The sequence below is a fragment of the Harmonia axyridis genome, chromosome 2, assembly GCF_914767665.1.
Source record: "Harmonia axyridis chromosome 2, icHarAxyr1.1, whole genome shotgun sequence".
Classification (NCBI taxonomy): Eukaryota; Metazoa; Arthropoda; class Insecta; order Coleoptera; family Coccinellidae; genus Harmonia; species Harmonia axyridis.
The window spans coordinates 48,389,267-48,411,029 of record NC_059502.1 but is presented as its reverse complement, the minus strand read 5'-3'; the positions used below and the strand labels follow the sequence as shown (position 1 = coordinate 48,411,029).

General features: G+C 31.6%; 1 protein-coding gene across 1 annotated transcript in view; it reads right to left on the bottom strand.

The window, feature by feature from the left end:
• Positions 1-20,336, bottom strand: part of LOC123672724 (knirps-related protein-like) — a 32,278-nt gene extending 11,942 nt beyond the window's left edge. The window contains exon 1 of the mRNA XM_045606979.1: positions 19,994-20,336. The gene's annotated coding sequence lies outside the window, so the exon portion shown is untranslated. The remainder of the gene's footprint in view (positions 1-19,993) is intronic.
• Between the last annotated feature and the right edge of the window lie 1,427 nt (positions 20,337-21,763).

Below are 21,763 nucleotides of genomic sequence, written 5' to 3'. Positions count from 1 at the left end.
TGAGTGCTTGTTTATTCATGCATCAATTATGCCTTTGAAGACCATATATAGTTATTCAGTATGGACTCATGAATGAACGAAAGCTCAAAAGTTTCTGACTTCAAGGTCAGTGCATTCATTGCCTATTTTTATAGGCAGTGATATTTATGTGGTACGAGTTTCTTATTTATTTGAGTCACATAAATTCGCAATCCAGAGTAAATTTTATCGCCAATTAGTGCAAAAAATTCGAAAAATTACACAATACCTACTCCAGATTAAAATAATTTTGTGTAAATTCTTCAATGACATTGAAAAAGGAGCTTTTCTATAATTAGGTTATGGGTAAGGCTTTGGAATGTTTTTTCAACTTCGATCGGAAGCATAAACAAGAATTTATTGTACCTACATATGTTATGAAAAATGACATTTATCTGACAATTGAATCATTCATATATGATGCTGGTATAAGTGATTGCTGCTTACTCATTGTTATATTAAATTTCAAATGGGCGTTTCGTACATACTCACTTATAACTTAAGCTATTGTATTGATTGATTTTGGATTATAAAATGAGATGAACCTTGAAGAAATTTTAAATAAAATTCATTCCACTTTTCTATCTCCAATTCTGTTGAATCAATATTTAAAATAGCATAACTGCAAGATAGAATTAGTAATATCATACAAAATATCCCATATTTTATAAGATCTAGGTAAATAATGAGTGGATTTCTGATTGCGACGATTAACGAATATATCATATAATTGAAAACATTGTAACATATGAATATGTTGAATTCATTCATAGTGAATCAATTTTCTGATTACATATAATTTGCGGTGATCTCAATTCAAAGTAGCTTTTATTTGAATACGAGTTGAAGTCATTGATTTCCAAGAATTCGCATAAATATATGTGATAAATAGCGCTCTTACAGGTGTGATCTGGTACTATCAACCTCAAGAAAAACCTACATCAGCAATTCTTAGAAGGATATATCATTTGGAAACTATATTATATCCTGGAACATCTTGACCTGTGGTAAACTTCGGAGAATCGAAGGAGGTATTTCTACAAATTGTGGACCAGATCTAGTGATTTACACAACCGTGGGATTCCCAAGGAAATTTTATTCATCAAACTGATTCACAAATCGAAATTTCTAGCTGTAATTAATATTTTATTCGAGTTTCATTATTATTCTCATTTATCTCTGTTTCCATTATGCGGTATCATCAACGAATGAGTATTTTCATATTTTATCGTGATTTTCTTGGTTAGTTATTAATGAATAGAAGAACGAATGCAATCAATTTGTATATGATGTTCTCAATTTTACTATTGGCCATTTTCAAAATTAGTCATTTAAGTATACTATTCGTGGTAACCTTAGTTAATTGTAATACATAACTGAAATTATTCGTTAGTGTTGTAGGTATGCTGAACTCTATTATGAAGGATCATGCAAGCAATAACTTCAGTTCCCTAGTGTATGTACTCTGAAGAATATTTAATTAACATCAATTCTTTATGTTCGTTTCGAGACTAATTAATTATTCGAAATATTCCGGAATTCTAGAGCTTTCATTTGGATCCCAAATCAACAGAATATGCAAATGCAAAGAAGTTTCAAACACCTACTGATTACAACATATGTTATATGTATTTTGAACTACTACGGAATACATTCCAATAAAATTGTATATTGTATTTCTTGATAAATTAGTAAGGAGAAGCAGAGTTTGTATTAGAGTATTAGAAATGAAGTATCATAAATTTCATAAAATATATGATGAATTGATAGAGTGTTTTAAAGAAATTACACGAAAATAATCATTTCGCAACTTCAGACTTTCTATTTTTTCATTGAGTTTTGATAATGATTTATGCCTAGAATTTTTCTCATAAAGTTATTAGCTTAATCATAAGAAAATTGGAATTGATGTCAAGGCTTTGAGGATCATTTAATTTACTTCTTTTGGAAAATCTGAATTAGATTTGATGAAATCCTCCAAATTTGTTTTCTTCACGGATGTAGGTAACAGCTTTCGTTCTCTGTCAGATATGAAAAATCGTTTGGTTAAAATCAATTGCGAAAAAATAACTATAAGTATCTTTTATCGACTTCCATTCTAGGGATCAAAGTAATTCTATTTCGATTGAGACATCAATTAACAAGAAACATGTATTGGTTGACTGTTCATTAGAGGTGATTTTTATAACTTCCTTTTAAATTTATTTAACTAGGTACTATGATTCTGTTGGCTGCTTTGTATAATTTTTTTTAACTTTAATGGAGTTGTGTTAAATTTTTGCAATTCCGAAATGCTTTAATCGATTCTAATAGTAATAATTTATATAGATGAAGAAAGAAGAGATTAACGCAATAATAAATTTTAAGGGTATTAAAATCATACTACATATAAATGAGGAACTCAGGAATTCACTGAAGCCGGGTTTGTAGCTCGTCTGCGTTATTTTTATAATATTGAATACGACAATCTTTTGAATGATAAGATTTCCAGAAAAGGCGTCCAAAATTTTGATCTCAAGATATGCCAATGTGATATAGTAAATCGGAGATCAGGAAAACATATTCAAAATTGAGAGAAATCGAATTCTGTGCAAATTTAGCCTATTCCAAGAAAATAATGAACCAATGTTCCGTGTTCCGGATGTATCACATTATCTACTCAATTAAAGTTTTATCTAATCCTTGTTATATATGTGATTCAATGCTGATTAGACCGAAACAAACGATCTTCATAATTCAATGAAACGTTGATTCGAAACGTCACATACAAATTTCAAAAAAGGAAATATTACACCTTCTTCGAATTCTGGACCTGTAAATGGGTATGGTAATGTTGCATTCGGATGAAAAACTGTCTCGGATTGTACCAATAACTTACGATATTCATCCAAATACGAATTCTAATAAGGCAATTTGTAAGATAATGTTAATTTTCCAAATGTATAGAAACTGTCATTTGTTTAATTTATGTCTGGTCGAGTTGAATTATAAAACGCATTAACATAGATTAGAAATAAGATGGGTCGCGTTCAGAGCCAAAGAATTTTGTTTGTAACGAAAGGGTCAGTTGCCTAAATAATAAATTTCCAGTATTGGACTTCATGTCAATAACCCAGAATAGAAAGTAATTAACTTTTGACCTACGAAATTATGCTGAGGGGACTGATGCGAATCTAGAGATTATATGGTGTCTAATCAAGTTATAAGGTAAATGAATTAACTTTACTAGAAAAAGAGAAACCACATAGTCGGCCTCAAAAAATTAACATCACATTGACCACATTTTTACAGGTACCTGCACCTACGTCATAAAAAATTTTGCAAAGTTAGATAAAAGAGTGGAATTTCCTGACTGAAATATAATATAAATCACAAAATATAAAAGTGTTAACTTTACAATACCTAATAGAGGGTTTCAAATGTATATGCGCAGGATGTGATAGCAAGTCCAAAAATATGAAAAAAAAGTTTTCACTTTACCCTCTAAAATGCACCATTTTCGAGATACAGGGTTGAAATTGAAAAAAAATAATTGTTTTTTGCGAATATCTTTGGAACCTTTTATTGTACAGAAAACATCTTTCGTGAGCATTTTCTAACCATAATAAGCTATGTTTTGTGCGGTTTTTTTTAAGTCCTACTTGGTGAAAGTTTTCAAGGGATAGTAGGTGTTTTTCTCCCAAACTTCTACGCTAATGAAAAAAGTACGGTTTTTGAGACTCCAGTTTGAACTGCCAATGTTTTCTACATAAAAAATATACTTTTGGTCATGCGCTCTAAAGTTGACCGTTTTCGAGGAAAATCAACTTTTATGTTGAAAAACATGGTCTTTGCTGTTAACCTTCTTATAAAAACGCCGAAAACTACAAGTGAACAATTCAAAATTATTTTGTGAAAAACTGAACTGATGCTTATAAAAGCTGTTTTCTGTACAATAAAAGTTTACGGATATATTAGCAAAAATCGATTTTTTTTAAATTTCAACTTAAAATTTTAACTCGAAAATGGTGCATTTTAGAGGGTAGGTTGATAGAAACTGTTTTTTTCAAAAGGAAGAGTAATACTTGTTACAATCTATAAAGTGATGTATACTAGATAATATTATACAACTGAATGAAAAAAGAACTACTTTTAAGTATCTATTATTATTAAACTGAAGATAGTGTTATAGTAAACTGTGTCATACAGAGGTAATGAATTAAATTATAAATTCATTGTTGGGCTTATTAAATACGTATAATATCATTAAACATAAAAATCATTCATTCCTAAAATAATATATAATATTATAAATCTATATCTATCTTATATATAGGTCCCATATGGAATGATATTTTATAATACAGGGTATTATATTTCTAATACTGGTTCCTATACATTTTTGTCAGTGTATACTGAAGATTTCATCATTACAAAAATTTGAACTATTTTTAATTTCAAAATTAATGACTATCTCCTAGAATTGGAACTTGTGGAGATGATATTCGATTTTAATTCCTTCAAATATTCTACGAATATAATATGAACATATTTCTGTGAAATTTGATATACCTACTTTGTTCAAATTCAAGAGTTCAACAATCAATAGTCAGAGAAAACAAGTGGTAATTTTTGAAATACATTTCCGCATCTCCAATATGTCATTGTCAGTTTTTCTAAATTGCAATGGTGCTTTTTGAAATAGAAATGGAAAAGGTGTATAAAAAGAAATAAAATCTGAACGAATGGAAGAAAGGTCACGTTTGACGATTTCGAAGCAAGCGGGGAATATTCATGTTCCCAATTTCTACAGCAGCAATCTATCATAAACGGATTAACTGGAGGCAAATATTGCTATTCTTTTCTCATATTTAGAAATGACTTGCACTTTTTCCTTGAACCTACAAAATTGTGATAGATGTGATTAGTCAAGATTAAGTAACCGTATCTTTCAAACCTTCTCGAAATATTTGCTTAATCGATGAATAATTGGGAGCAGATGTGCTCAAGATGATTCGCAGTTTTTTCAATGTGCCTACTTTCAGTTAACAAGAAGTCGGTTTTCAAAGAGGTGATTTGGCGGTATTCATTAATTTGAATAGGGGGATTTTTTATTATTTTTTTAACGAAGTGTTGAGACCGTACTACTTCTGAAGTTGTACCTACGATACATACTGCTTGATGTATGGTGGATTAAAATTCATGAGCGCAATGACGCGTTATTGTTATATAAAATTTCAATTTCATTGCTCCAATAATGAATAAAGTGCGACTTGTGATTTCACACCCGTCAAAAAGCTTATAATTTTGATCAATGATATTAGGTCATCGAAATATAAAGTTGAAAAGTAAACAACATACTATATATTCGTAAAGTGGACAGTGTCGAAACAATAAAAGAACTGAAAAAGAGAGCATTCGTTTATTCATGCATCAAAATATATGACTCATGGAGACCACAGAAACTGTATACATACCTATATGAGATTTACTTATATCACATCTCATAAATGAACCGTTCTGTGGTATCCAAGGGTACAATTGGCGCAGAAATGAATGACACGCAACGGACTTTTGTTTCATTTGTATTTATTGTGTATAACTTGAATATTGAAAAAAAAATACTGCCAAATTCTCACTGTACTTCAGAAGTTTTCATATACAGTTTACAATGTTTCCGGTGTGGTTTCAATGAATTATAAAACCTGCAATGTCTGAATACTGAGTGAAATTAGAGATAAAGGCTATGACACCCTTTGCGATTTGCAGTATTTCATCGAACTTTCAGGATAAATCTGAAAGGGGCAATACGGGATAATCCGTATCTTTCCCCGAACTAGTAGGAATTTTTCCTTGAATGCTGCCGAATTCACTCTACATTCCACGAGAATTCCAAATGGTCGCTGGACATTTCGATAGTCGAAAGCGAGGAACGGATAAAGCGGCGACTACAAAGAGATCTAGATCAGAATATCAGGTGTGCTATGATTGATGGGTTGTATCCGACTCGCTGCAGACCACTAAACGGTTCCTCCTCCACGGAGTGAAGCCTCAATTCAACACCTCTTCGTTTGAGAGAGCCCGCGATCTCAACATCTTTGCGTTTTAATCTTCCCATTATAAGGTAGGTGGTAACTTCGTGATCTACCTAGACGATGTAGCGGCTTGAATTTCCTAATTAAAGGGCTTATTCGCAAGACCGTAACCAGATTTTTGGAATTAACGTCTAACTTGATACGGCGCGTCCAGATTCGTGCCCATATGAGTACAGTTAGGTTTAATAGATAAATATTACGAGGATGTATGGCTGCATACCGACAAAGAGGTTACACAGATTGTAACATATTATTTTCATTGACTTTTCGATGAACAGAAATCTGTAATGGCCTAATCTGTGGTTAAAAGCCTTTTTCTGTGTTTACCTTGCATTCAATTTCGTCGTCTCTTTGCATCATCACCTATGGAGAGTCCGGTCCATTAACCAATTCGATACCAAGAAACGCACACTCGGGTTTAGAGAATTGCTAATTGACGTGTTGAAGCGTGAAATATCTCTTATTTAGTCCGCCGTCGTGTTTGGATGTTCATTGGTATTCATATGGGTCATTTTCAAGATGAAGTCAAGATGAAACATTCTGAATTTTCAAAACGATAATTATTTTTAAATGAAAAGTAACATGAAATTTTTATATATCTGTAGGAATACGATATTGGTATACCAACTCATTTTTGATAAACTGAAGAATATCTAAAAGAAATCTGATCTAGGGATTAAATTAAATTCACTGATGAAGAATAAGTAGTCGAATACAATTTTGTTCATTCGTTTTGTCAACATGATTAGCTTTTGAAAAAAAAAATTCAGAGAATTTGGCTACCTCATGCTGTATAATGGCAGATTTCGTCTTACGGTTCCTATTACATAACACCGTATCTTTAAATTTTTCCTTTTTAATATTACTGAGAGTAACTTTTTCATCAAATTGAAACATTCAAAATTGCCGCTACGAAGATTGATGCAGAATTTCTTGGCGTTTCATTTATCAGAAGTACTTATTAAATATTTTTTTCGAAAATTATTCGTAGATTTCAAAGAAATGATGTGTAGGGCATCGATTAAATGAGTTATTCAAAATTTAGATACATAACATTCCTTGATTCTTATCTTGTCTTGATTCAAAAGAATCATGGATCGCATTAATGAGCTTGAAAGATCAATGCGGAGAAGCAACTGATTGTCCTACCAAATTAGGTGTAAATAGCTTTGAATTTATCAAGAATAATCTAGGAAGGCCTACGAAATGTATTTCTCTTTCGATTTTGAAATTCTAAAATCTACATAGATAAAAGGTAAACTTGGAAAATTTTAGGAAGGTAAACAAATTTTTTTCTGAGGTGCGATGAGAAAAATTGCAAAGAAGTTTGATCAAACTTCAGCATTATTTTTGAATAATTTCATAGTGGAAATTTGCTAAATGGTTTGGTGCAATAGGTCTCTGGAAATAAATCTCATTGAAATGAAAAATATAAAATATTTAAAAAAATGACGAATACTAATTGTAAGTCATATGCCCTGTCACTATCAAGAATCTAGTTGGACTGTGTTAGACAACTAAAGTTGTATAATATAGTCTTCTTGAGTAGAGATATTGAATCTACATGGGCTGACGAGCAAGCGCGTGAAAGCTTCTACTTGACGTCAGTTCTTTTCTCGAATTTCCCGGACATCTCGACCTTGTGAATACGACGTTATGAATAGTATTAATGTATAATATTATTCTACAGCGACAGAAATGCAAATTCCATCTCATTGCCTACAATGTACCATCTCTAGATCTTTCGTTATCAAAATGACATGGAAGAACTCATAACATCTTTCACAACAACCATTGCAATGAACCTCGACGGGGTTCATATCATTATATGAACACACTCTGCTTCGCTAAACAAGTTTTTGGGTAATTAAAATAGGTATATACCTTCCCAGGAGGAAGATATTGTACATAATTAAATGTCTAAATTTATCCAATAGATGTGAAGGTAAGAATTGACATTTCGAAATGCCAGCAACACTAACGACACGAAATATGATCACGATTGAATGGGTTTTTAAACTAATCCACAATAATTATTCCAGTTCTGGTGCGATGATGGAACTGCGCTGGCGCAGTGGTAACATTTAAATCAGCGAACGCTTCACTTGTACCTTATTGACAGGAATAGTTGCCTTGGTGAGGATGCTGGATCGGTTGCGAAATTATATGTTGATTTTCGCCTCGGGTGGCCGATTTTTATCTCCTTTCTTTATGATGGGATAAGGATACTTAATTTATATGTATCTGCGTATAATGCTGTAGGAAGTGCAAGATTTAGCGTTAATAATAATTTTTTCGATGCCGGGCTTAAAGTCACTTAACCGCATTGTTTTTATTTCAGAAAGTGTCATATCTGCCAGAATAGTTATTTATAATACAAGTGCAGAAGGCATTGATATTCTTCCACGAGTTCAAAATTCAAAAACGAGCCACGAAGTGGCGAGTTTTGGAATGAACGAGTGGTAGAATGAGCCTTCTGAACGAGTATTATACATTATTTTCTCTAATTCATTGCATTTTCATTGAAATTAATGAAATAATTCCATAAATATATTTAAGTGATTTTTGCCTTGAAAAATGTTGGTTGGCAGAACTGATTTCTTTAAGGCAAATTGATGAATTGACAGATAAAGCCGTGGCGGAAAGTTCGGAGTACCAACATAGAATAATAAAATATAACCATGAAAACTGTGCGTTTCTGATATATTCTCGCACGATTTTGTTCTACAAGATGTGGAAGAATGAACGGAATAACCACAGAATTAAAGAATAGTAATTTTTTGGCAACCGTCCGGGAAGTGCTCACTTCCCGGACGCTTTTTCTCTGAGAAAGTAGCATTTCCCGGCCTAGTCCGGAAAGTACGTACTTCCCGGACTAGGCCGGAAAAGAATCATAGAATCCATAGCAACCGAGGTAACGACTGACAGTTCATATGAATTTAGTTGTCAAAAATTTGCATGTTCTTTGATCGCAATCGCAATAAAATATGGAAAGCAGCAGCGATAGTGTTAGTCTACATGGTTGCCGAAAAAATATTGTACGCAACACGACCGAAAATGGTTTTTTTGGACTCACAGACTTCCAGGACTCGCTTACGCTCGTCCTGGAATTTTGTCTATTCGTCCAAAAAAACCCTATTTTCCGGACTTGTTACGTAAAAGTTATTTTCAGTAGTTATATCAATCAATCATGACTAATATTTAAATAAACATTAGATTCGTTGCTATTCATGATCTATTATCTATTACCTTTGCATCATGGGCATCTTGGGCTGATTTAAATTTTATATTGTTAAACTGGTCAATCATAATATTATAATAATTATAGTACCTACTTTTTTGCAAGAGTTTGCACAAAAAGTTCCCCATTGTCTTCACCATTGCTTCTTTATTTTCGGTCCCGTCTTTCTTTCTCATCTTGACCGCCCAATACTCGGCCCAATATTTTAGTATCAAAGTCAATTCTTCTAAGCTCCTATGTTCCTTCAGTTCATATTCTCGTTCACAGCCATAAATATGCCCCAAACATATTTGTAATTGTATGTTGTATTTCTGGGATCAATCATCGATTGTATTTTCTCATAATAATTACATTATGGAATAAATGAGCAGATTATTTAATCTCATGTTCATAGTTTATAGGCAATAGGTGCCTATACTAATTCAGCAAATTTCACTTTCGTTTATTTTTTTATATATTTTTTAATGAAAATTTGGTAATTTTTTGTGATTGCATACGGTAAAAAACAAATATCAATTATATAATTCTGTATTCTGATCTTGAGCTTGAAGTATTTTTAAGATACTTGATTGACTGCATCATCTATAATCTTTGCAGTCTTTAGCGATACTGAATGTGAGATGTTTCTTCACTAAGTTTTTCTGTATTTTTAATATGGCCCTGCTTTGATTAATCAATATAATTTCTTCAACTTATAAATAAAGAGTTGGTTCGAATGAATCCTCAAACCACTAACCCAATATTCAATCAAATAATCTGAGGACACGAATAAGACAATATGGTTTTCGAAAGAATTTGAAGATTATTTTATTTATGGAACCACAATTTGAACATCAATAATTTTTAACAATAGGTGTGCGTTCTGTAGATGGAACAATCAAATCAAGAAGCGAGACTTCTAATAGCCATGCAAGAAGTAACAGGTCCTTCTGTATTAATATAAAAATATTCAATTCACTTCTTGTTGAATATTTTTTTAGTAGAGTTAATGAATATACAGAAAATAGTATCCCTCTCCTTTGTTAGAATTGGAATATGCTGCAAATCCAATGAAGGTGTTTAGATATTATTTTCTTTATATCCCTCGATTTTTCAACATATTATTTAAATATTTTAAAATTAATTTTATCTTTGGCGAGTTTGAACCAAAGAAGTAGGTAAGAGATGATTAGTAATGAGTATCTATTATTCATAATTTCATTGAGTTTTTTGAAAAAAAAAATATATTGCATCGAAAATTCACTATTTAAAATAATGAACCAAAAAAAAATAACGGTAATTGGATATATCACGTTCAATACAATTGGACGAAAATTTCTTCTTGAAAACTCACTTGAAAATCCATGTATGATTAGTGGTTATACACCGTGGGTGTCTCAAAATCTCACCATAGCAACGTCTGTCGAACAATAATATATAGCCAATTACTCGATTAGAAACGAATGTAATTAATGTATTTTTAGCATAACAGCATGATGCTGTATCAAATATGAATAAAATTGTCATTCGTCAAAGTGAAATGAAAAGATGCACGTAAGCTAGTTGCCATGAATCAAAGCTGAATTTTATGGTTATTAACTCGTATCAATTCAACATCACGATATACTCGTATTTAGTTCGAGCAATTAAAATTAATTGATGAAGCATGTAAATTCGGACACTATTCGAAAGAAATACAATATACAAAATTATTCGTTTGCATTATTGGTACGTTCAATGAAGTCACCTATTAGAGCAGTGAAAAACACCAATTATAAATCAACATTAGATACTTAGCTTGCATTTCATTTTTCATTTCAGGCTCGGTTTCAGGCAATGAACAGTATTGGTTTACCAAGTTTACAATGACTAAAATCTAAAAATGAAAGCTGCATTCAAGAACCTATGTGGCCGTTTTCTAAATATACTCAATATAGTGAATTCATTTTAGCTACGGCATGACGTCACTACGTGATATTTTGGTATGCCAACAATAATAATACTTCTTGTTATTGTTAACAAATCTGTGGAAGCAGGGCTAGCAAATATGCTAGCCCTGCTGTCATGCCATCAATTCATGTAGTTGTCGATGTGTCATTCTGATTTGAGGTTTTCATTTCATTTCATAGATTCAATAGTTCTTAATAAAAATAAAAATATAGGATTGAAAGTCTGTGTAGAAAACCACAAAACGAAAAATATAACTGAAAACAATACTATAATGAGTTCATTACACCACTGTTTTTCGAACTTTAGTGAACTCATTACGATAGATACTGAAATAGAGAAATACTTTAAATGTTTTTTTTTGGTCTAGTATAGGATTTCAGAATGATTAATTTACAAATTGGGAAATAATGAAGGAGAATATTCTGAGTTGACTCCGTTTAATAATGTTATACTGAAAAGAACTCGAAATTGAAGATATATCAACATTCATGATCATCTCAATGGAAATATATAAAAAATCTGAAATTATATATATTTATGCAACATCTATTCTGGAATCACCTTGTGCAAAGCGTAAATGCGAGAATTGTTTTGTTTATTGTCTATTCGCCAATCAAGGTTCTCGTGCATCGATCATATTGTGAAATTTCCAGGATATTTGAAAAGTATTCTGTGATTAATCGATGATAAACGTAGCTCACTTCTATTGAACGGTTTCGAATGGAAATTACACGCTTCATCAATTAAATTTAATATCTCTAATAAAATATTTCACAGAATTAAAAATCGCTATTAGTGCGTTGTTACTATCTTCGAAAAATTATACAGGTAAGGTTAAGCCAGCCTAAGTATATGGCAGTAACAAATCATGATTACCCTGAATATTCAATAGAGGTGCCGAATTATCTGAAGATTGTTATTATTCAACGGATCATTAGACGTGGGAATATTCGTAACTTGCTCGTTCATGAACGCCCACGCTTGTGTGTTGCCCAAGTTGTAGAAAGTAAGAAATGGTGCCTTTAAAAATCGATAATGTGAATTGCCTGATGATGATAGAGAGCCATCTCGCAGATAAGAAAATTTTTTTAAAACTGTAATATGATACAAGAATACTGTTAGCACTAACTCTTGTATTATGGGACAACAATATGATGCTAAATTGATATTAATGGTCTGACCCAAAAAAATAATTGAATTATAAAATTTCTTATGAATATTATTCGTCATCGTTCAATAAAAATCTCCATATGAATTGTTAAAAAATTATATTTATATTTCTTTCTATAAAGTCTTAGCGAACTAAGTAATACATTTTTTTTCTAACTGATTCGTAAGAAGCAACACATTCATATTGTCGGTTGAATTGTAAGATTCCCTACAATATAAAATTTAGTTTTATCAAGTTCACGAGAACTGAATCCTCTTTAAAATCAGATTCCTTAATTAGAATTTCTGAAATTAGCTTCTTCAGCTAAAAGGTTCGATATTTCACTCAATCAAACACAAAATAAAGATCTTCAAGACAAAAGTATTTTACTTAAATATTTATTTCAGCAGTTGAAATCTCAATATATTGTGAAGACAGAAGAAATAATATTACACATACCCAACAGATGGCAGTAGGCAATATCACATTAAATACGACTAATCTTCAATAAGGTAAATGATGAAAATGCATCTTGTTTTGAATCAGTTATTATATTCTAAGTTCTAACTAACACAATATATTTACTTATATTTATTTTATTGATAAATTTCATAATCTTTGCATTGAATTTCACAAATTTTAGATGATGCTGGTGCTAGTTGGCAGATAAGTATCAACAATTCTTTTTAAAATAGCAATTGCTCAGTTTCAAAGAATTTGATTCTATCCCAAATTCCCCGGGAATATTTTTGATATGTAATATGTACCGGGTTTTTCACAATAATTTGACCCCCCTTTTAACTAAAAGAGGTACAAAAAAATGTTTTTTACAAAAGTTTCACGAAATCGACTAGTGTTTTAAAAAGATTTCACAAAACGAAACAGAGTGGGCAACATATTGATTAAAACTTCATTTTTTCAAATGGAACACCCAGTATATTTTTCTATATTTGATTAGTTTTTTTTTCCCTTATTTCGAATATATAATATATGTTTGGCCTATATCTCTAATGCCGGCCACTCACGAGGCATTTTCTCGAGCATTTGGCAGCCAGGCACCTACATGCCTTTATTCCAAATGGCAGCCAGGTATCTATCCTGGCATCCACCCTCAAGAGGTTGTAAAACATCGGACTTTTATGAGTTTATTATCGCTTTCAAGATGAGTACATTTCTTGCATTACGAGCACGTCTATGTCCGAGGTTTATTATTTTCCCTCATCTATCCGCTTTGTAACTTGAATTGGCATAGATATTCCAAATAAAAGTTTTCATCTTGTGATATGCTAATTTTTAATGCAAATCTACAAGATGGTATTTTTTTTTGGAACGCTTCTTTCCTCCAGAACTATTTTTTTGTGAACCACTGGTACTTGAGAAAAATGTAATAAGAAACTCTGATTCAGTACTTAACTTTTTGGTTTGTTGTAGTTTTGTCGTATCTGCTACTGATTTCGAGAAACAATTTAAAATAACTCTGAAGTAGGTAATCCTCAGGAAAATCCAAATTATTATAAACATCCAGTAAGTAAGCTGTGATGAATAAATTCATTATACTTATTTACCCATTCTGTAGCAACGATCAATAAAGATTCGATAAACTGATATAAGGATCACTAAAAAGTACGACTATACAAGAAATATCCTGTATCTCGAAAACAAAGCGTTTGCGGGCTCAAGTTTATGGGACTTTTTATTCTTAAAATTATCCAAGGAATTCCTCATGAGATATGAGTACATGTTGTTGCTAAAAAAAAAATTCGATTAGGCCTTCAAATCGGTAAAAATAGATACTGATTGACTATCCTCGGTATCGGTAACAGAAAGTATATACCTTTTTAAACTAGCCTGGAATTTTCTGTTAACTTATCGAATGAAGAATCCGAAAGTCGTATCAAAAAATATGTCGGAAACTATAAATGTTATTATCTAATTTGAAATGAAATTAGCTAAAATGTCAGTTGTTGCAATTAAGAGGAATTGTGAATAAAGTGGCAAATCATTTCACTATATCCAAATTATATTATATTGACAATTATTGACGTTTGTTGAAACTTGATAGGATCAGAAGTCTGTGTAGCCAACCACAAAACGGAAAATATAACTGAAAACAATGCTGTAATGAGACAATGAGTTCATTACAGCATTGTTTTTAGAACTGTAATGAACTCATTACGATACTGGAATAGAGAATAGTATATTCTAAAACAAGTTGCAGAAATGGAGCGACGGAGGAGCAAGTTTTGGAACGCATGAGTGTTGGATTGCCTTTTGCAACGAGTATAAGACGATATTTTCTCTATTTCAGTCAAGTTTTGTAAAATATTCTCGAAATCCAATGAAAAATTCAGATTATACATCCCAGTGACATTTGTATCATTTGTAACATTTGTATCTTGGCAGTTGGTGTGACTGTTACGAAAATTGACAGATTACGGAATTTCAGTTTGAATCGTACGTTTCGACTTTTGAAATAATTTATAATTTAGCATGAAACTCGTCAATTATGTCAAACGAAATCGATTTAACACCATCAGAATTAAGAGAAATTGCCAATGTAATGTCGCAAATCATTTCACTAAATCCAAATTATATTATATTGACAATTTGACGTGTAGTGAATTTTGATAGGATTGGAAGTCATAGATACACAACCACAAAACGAAAAATATAACTAAAAACAATGCTGTAATGAGTTCATTACAGCACTGTTTTTAGAACTGTAATGAACTCATTACGATACTGAAATAGAGAAAGACACTTTACGAAACAGTTTGGAACGATAGGATATAAATTGAAACTCAAATGATTTGATTAATTATTCACATACACATGAATGACAGATGTAATTAATTTAAGTAGGTACTCTTTAATATTTGCTTGCGGAAAAGAAATAGCAGGGGTTTTTTCGCACCATGTGGAAAAGTGATTCTTTTCGATTTGAAATAAGTGCGTCGAAATGGTTGAAAGTGCACGCTTGTACAAAAAAACAATTATGGTAAAAATGAAAACAATTACTTTTTGTTAACAGAGGCCTTTGATCAATATTTTTTGTAAAAATGATCTCGAGCTTAAAAACGATTTCTCTCATAGAGTGAAACCGACTAATACATTGATTATCGTAAGTAATTGCACAAGTGCATCAAAATTACCGATAATTTTGCGTGACAGCGTGTTGTCATAAAAACTGCATGAGTTAATTTTCATTTTTCTCCAAAAATGAAAATGACCGAATTCAGTTTTTCAAAGAAAACACGCTGGAATGCGAAATTATCCGGTCACTTTGATGCACGAGTGTAATTCGGGGGAATATTTCCTGAATAAACTGTTACATCACTCGTCAAACTGATGTAGAATGGAATTGCCATAGATTCGAACTGTGTAAGATTTATAGAAAATATGCATCTATGAACAGAACAATTATCGCAGTGCTGTTTCGCTTCCTACGATGCAATTATCGCTGTAATTTTCAATAATTGCCCATTTACATAGAATTTTTGACAGGAGGGAAATATTCGGTAAAACTGATTCACAACTCCAATGGACAATAAAGCTTCAGACATCTCAATCAACCTAACAAAACAAACCCAGAGAAGGCAACATTTTTGAAGCCACAACTCCTTTGGGAATGCCCTTTTCACTGAGAAACTGTTTCACCTTTTCTCTTAGCCTAGAGCAAATTCTGAAATTAAACTATTCAAAGAACATCAACACTAAACTCAGTAGTAAATGATTTCACGGAATATTACTCGCTTCTTTGTGCCAGCCTGTGTGTTGTGGTAGAGCAACCCTTGTTGGATTAACAGTGATTTTCGGACGTCCTGCTGAGTTGGCCAAACCGCATTATAACGTCACAGAGATAAATATCTAGGGGTGAACGTTATTTATTGACCACTGTCAGTCTTTCAGCCTTTTTGAAGTAAGTGATGAGTGACTTATGACAGCCATTATCGAGTAGTTTCCTGTACTTTTTGTTGGTGTTTGTCCGTAAGCTCCTCAAGCCCGTTAAGAGACGACAACCGAAAATCAAGGTATTACTCCTGAGAAATATTCAATCAGCGGTAATTAAGTTAATTTATCGATCAATCCAATGATAAATGGCTTCGAACGTGTTGGAAATCAGTTTCTGTAAGATTTATCTCGTAGATTACATCTACAAATTGGAAGTTACACTCCTGGCGGTATTTTATTTCTTCTGGAGCATAGTGTCCGGAGATTTAGTGTTGATTTGGGCAACTTGTTTAGCAATAAACTGTCTTGAATTCAACAGGCTGAAAAGGTGGACCACCTAGTCAACGGTATGATAGTTTTGGAAGTTTAACGATATCACGGGATAACATGCAGATTCTTGGTCGATAAAAGGGATACTGAGATTTAATGTTGTTCTTAAGATCCTATTAAACTCATTGGTGGTCGAAATACTCTGTATAAGAACTTGAGTAAGTATTGGTATCGACAGTTTCCACATTAGATTGTCAGTATCTTTCGAAATTAGGTGTTCATTTCGTTTTTATGTGAGTAGGACTTGCTTTATTCTCCTTCCGTTCAGTTCAAAGTTTTTAATCGATTACAAATGGGCTCAGATGGTTTGAAACTTGTAATTTTCATACTTTTCAAATCTGTATTTGGCAGGTATGAAATCACAACTATGCTCCTTAACTTACTAGCAGCGTAAATGCTTGAAAATGCTTTCACAAAACGAATCAATATTCACCATTTATTTTATCATGCCTCTCATTTTACCAACATTTCTTACATATTTAATAGATTTGGTCTGATGGAAATTCATCATAGATGAAATAAAACAAAGTAATTTCAATTCATTTTAAGATTAGTGGAAATTACTTTGTTTCATACAAATTTGAAGATTTATGAGTGTTTTTTCAAAATATAAACCCTATATTGATGTTACATTGTAGGTAGGATTTTATTTTGATGTGTCTAATAGCCATATGATAAATGAATAAAAAATACTTTGTTTGTTTTATTCAAGAATTATTTTCAGTGCATGTTCTAATTGAAATTTTAATTCATTTTAGACAATTTGATCTAACTTTACGCAACAAACTTCTAAGCCTCAGTTCAATTATTGTTAATTTTATTACAATATGAGTTGAACCTTGATTTAGAAATTTTGTTATTATATTAGCCATTATGTTTGTGAGGTATGTAGTACTTAGGGGGCATTATTGTTTCGAGATGGTTTTTTTTTTCCATTTGAAATATTGATATATTTTCTGATTATTTATGTCAGACGAGTTCTTGAGTTTCTCCGATATGATGAAATAATACTTGATATTGTTTTGTATGCGCTCAACTTTGTTCGTTTGAAGTGTATAACAAATTTCATGGTTAGGGATTAGAGTTCGATAAAATTAAATGGTTCATATTTTTCGACTTTTATTAACCAATTCTATATCAGTACGTACTAATCTTGTAGTTTGTTTCCTGATGGATACTTGTCAGAATGAGGATAAAGTCATTTTCCTTCTCAATATATTTCTTCTCCGGTTTTTAGAAATTAAAATCCTCAACACCCATACAAATTACTGAAATATTCCTATAACGAATAAAACATTCTTTGTTACATCTTCAGCTTTCTCCAACCTTATAATAAAATCTGTCACAAATTCTGCTTTTTGAGCTACAAATATCAAATTTAAGTTTTTCCATCTTTAAATAAATCAAATCATTGATGTTATTCTTTTGTAAAATTTGTTTTCAATGTCTGCAATTAATAGCATAATATATGATGGCTCACAGACACTTTTCCCGAAATTAGAAAAATTTATCTTTTTGTGATCTCGATAATATATTTCTGCAATTGCTAGCAGATATTGCCTTTCTCTTCTGAACATATTTTGTAATGAATCTCTTCTATAGTAGTAATAAATACTGGATATCTGCTGTTGCCAGGACTTTTCCTTCATTCTTTCTAAATATGCCTGAGACGGATGTCGCGGATGTCGATCTTTTATTATCACTACCTTCTTATTGCTTTTGTGTGATCTGTGACTTAATTGTACAATTTCATAGCTTCATCCAACAACTATCCGCTGTTTTCTGATTATTGAAATTTACCCATTTTCGATTTATCAAGTATATGTACATAATTTGAAATAATTGGAACAAAAATTTATCTTATGAAAGGCAAACGAATGGTTATGTGTTCGTTAAACAAATAAGCACCCACAAAAGTACTTATTCTTGAATTCAATTCCTTTTAAGCACTGTTCTTTAGATTCTAAATTGTATTACAGAATGTTACGATGAAGAAAATAATACATATTTTTCAACGCTAACAAAGATTATGAAAAGATCATCGATGGTAGTAGAATTTAAAGAAAGACGACATTGTAATATCATTTTCAGAAGAATCAGAAGCATTGTTTCATCACAAATACTTAAGCTGCTTTTTTGGAATGGAACATCGGGTATAATTTTCTTCGATGAGAATGAAAACGGTGAAAAATACAATTTTTTTATTTCAGTCAGTAATTGATTGGATATTTTGTGCTACTATACTGTCTTTCAATATTAGTTTCCTAAGAATTTTTCTAATGAGGAGTGGAAAGGTTTTTGAAAAAAGGAAATGTATTGGATGGGGTGAGATATTCAATATTTTTGGCTTCAGTATTATTCGAAGTACATATTTATTGAACGTTTTAAGCTTCGATTTGAATGATTCCGTGCTACTTGAATGTTTATGTCATTGCATTTCGAATTTAATTTATTTTGAGCTCATATAGGTAAAATGAAAAAACAGATTCAAGTGAAAATTGATTCAATTCTTTTTCTCACTGTATCGATATTTGAAAATCCTTATAAATCTTCATAAAGAAAAGATTATCATTCAAAAAGTCTTTCGAATCTAATTTGTTCATTTCACTTTCGTAACAGTAAGAATTACCAACTTGAATTTTGTGGTTTTTCATCAATCAATAGTAATAAAATGATACTTGATTCAATAAAATCCTATCCGGTTGGAAGACGTTGGTATTCTGTTACCTATGACTAATCACGAACGCTATTTTGTAGACGCGGAAAACGATAATTAGATGTTAAACACCGGTAGTTTTTCGGTTAGCATCGTCCAAATTGGTACGTAGTACTATTTCTGACATAGTTTCAATTTTTTAGGTAGGTATCTATATCGTAATCGGAACCCCTCAGTTGTCCTTCTGTTTATTTCCATTTGAACGTAGATTTGAATGTTACCAATTCAAATCGAAGATGTATAAAAAATAAACACTTTCTTGCATAATTAATCATTATTTTTTTTGGATTAAAAATCATGGAAAATGAAATTATCAAGTCATATAAAAATTACCTACTCACACCTACTATATTGTATATCGATGATAGTGATATATAGATTTAATTTCATTAGGTATTTGATTAAATAAACAAATGGAATTAGAAGTATATTAAATGTCTAGATAGAGAAATAACGCACTAGAAAACATATCCTATCCATAACGAGTGATCTAGGATATTCCGACGCATGACGGATGTTTGGCGCTTGGTCGAACGTTAAAATCTCCGAAATCGTAAAATCCAAAAATCATGTATGACACTTACCTTAAGACTATTTTTCTCCCCAGAACAGTTCGTAACACTCAGTTCTTCGTATTGGCCACACTATCCAGTGAGCACATCACACATTGCGGAATAACGCCAGGCAATCCAAAAAAAAAATCGATCGATCGCACCAAATAGAACAAAGTCTTTCACTTTCACTGCGATAAAACCTATAACACACTAAATCACAAATCCAAAAAACGGGACGAGCTTTTCGTGCCCGATCGAAACGTCAAGTAAGGGGTATCAGCTGATGTCAACTCGTAATGTACCAAATGTCAAACAGCCTCTGGGCGAAGATATACCTTTAAGTAACTTGCATCGAATGAATAAGGAACTCCTCCGAACAGATACCAGACCTAAGAGGGGATACTACCTGTCCGAAGATCGTACTCATCTGAAGGAGGGGGGTAAAGGAGGGGTGGTATATTGATGATCGCAATCGAATGTGAAGCCATCCTGCATTTGATGAGTCAACCTCATAGGGAAGGTGTCTAATGATCATAAGCATTTCTTTGATGCGCTCTGTGGGTTTTAGGTCTGGTCCAGTTGACGGCTCATTATGTAATTGGATGATGAGCTATTCTTATATTAATTTTATTTATTTTGTAAATGATAAGTAAGATTAGAAATGCCGCAGTACTTGATGAAGGTAAATTACTTCTACACAAAATTTAATGCCTTTGAAACGATTAACGGTAAATATATTATTTCCACTATCACAATAATATTTCAAATCATCAAAAAATTCAATTATTAATTCTTATCGTACCACGTAATTATGTATTTGTTCCCAATGAAATTTACAAGAATGCCAAAAAGCCAGTTTAAAAGCTTTACGGGAGTGATTTTGCATCGATAAGTACAGGATTATTTCCATCTCTCGATTAGTCTTAACGATTCATGAATATACAAAATAAAAATTGCTATTGATTTTACTGAATGGCCAATCCCCTTTTTTTTTAAAAGAACTGAAGATCAGGAAATCAATCCTCAAATACAGTATTACGTCTTTTATTTCAGTTCGGACATTTTAAAAACTATGAATAATAATTAACCAATTGCAATTGGTATTCCAAAGGAAAATCATTGTTTAGAATAGGTAACAGCATTTGAGCTTGAAAATTGTTGAAAATGTTTCAATAAGAAATTTGAGTTTTTTCTCAAGAAATGGTAATAAAATTGTAATTATTTTTAATGATGAAAAAACAGTTCAGTAGATTAGTTATTAATTAATCATATTAATAAAATAATCAAATTTTCATTTCACTTTTCTCGTATATTTATTAGGGCGTCGATAGTCAATTAATCAAATCAATAAGACTTTTATTATTTTGTTTCTTACTCAAGAATTTCTGAATTATTCTCTTCATTGAAACATAATTTTTTTAATGTTGTTTTGTTTTTTGTTTTTTTTGTGAGATTAATTGAAATTAATAGCGTGGGATTTCATGGGAATTATAACAACTGATATCAATAGGTTTGGAAGAATGGAATCTGGTACTATATCATAACATTATCGTTGGTTCTTTCAGTTTCAGAATACAAAAAAATTGAACGCTTGACACGAAGGTGTTGAAAACTGCATATCAAGGAAACAGTCCATAGTAACAGTAAAGATTCTCAACACATTCCTTCCAAGACTGAATTTATTTAAAGAATTGAAATTTGTGCGATTTAATTATAAATGTTCAATCGTTTTTACGAAAGCTATTGGATAATATGTATTAGTTGATGTATGTAGTAGTAGTTTGGGAGATATTTCGAAAG